Here is a 376-nt window from a genome sequence, read left to right as displayed (position 1 = left end):
TAATGAATAATCATCATTATGTATCATGGTTTGATATGTCGGATCCTGAGATCAAACTTTTTGTCAGTAACTACGTAGACATAATTTTCTGGAACACGATCCGAATGAGAACGCAACACGAAACATTTTTGTGGGATTTCACAACTTGACATCTACCCAGGGGCGGGTTCACAAGCTCAGCAAGCCTGCGCTGCATCGCTTTGGATCTTCACTCGCCGGGAATTCTTTTCCTGCTATATATGTTACCATGATGACAGTTATTTATTTCATTTGAATATGCTATCCTTATCAAGATCCTTACAGATATAGGATTGTTAATTGTGATTTGATTGTTATAGCCATTATAAATAATAACAATAACTATTATTATTGTTGT

This window comes from Penaeus japonicus, unplaced genomic scaffold (genome assembly GCF_977035675.1).
Source record: "Penaeus japonicus unplaced genomic scaffold, GWHDUDI00000001_assembly GWHDUDI00000002, whole genome shotgun sequence".
NCBI classification, from domain to species: Eukaryota; Metazoa; Arthropoda; class Malacostraca; order Decapoda; family Penaeidae; genus Penaeus; species Penaeus japonicus.
This window is presented reverse-complemented; position numbering follows the sequence as displayed.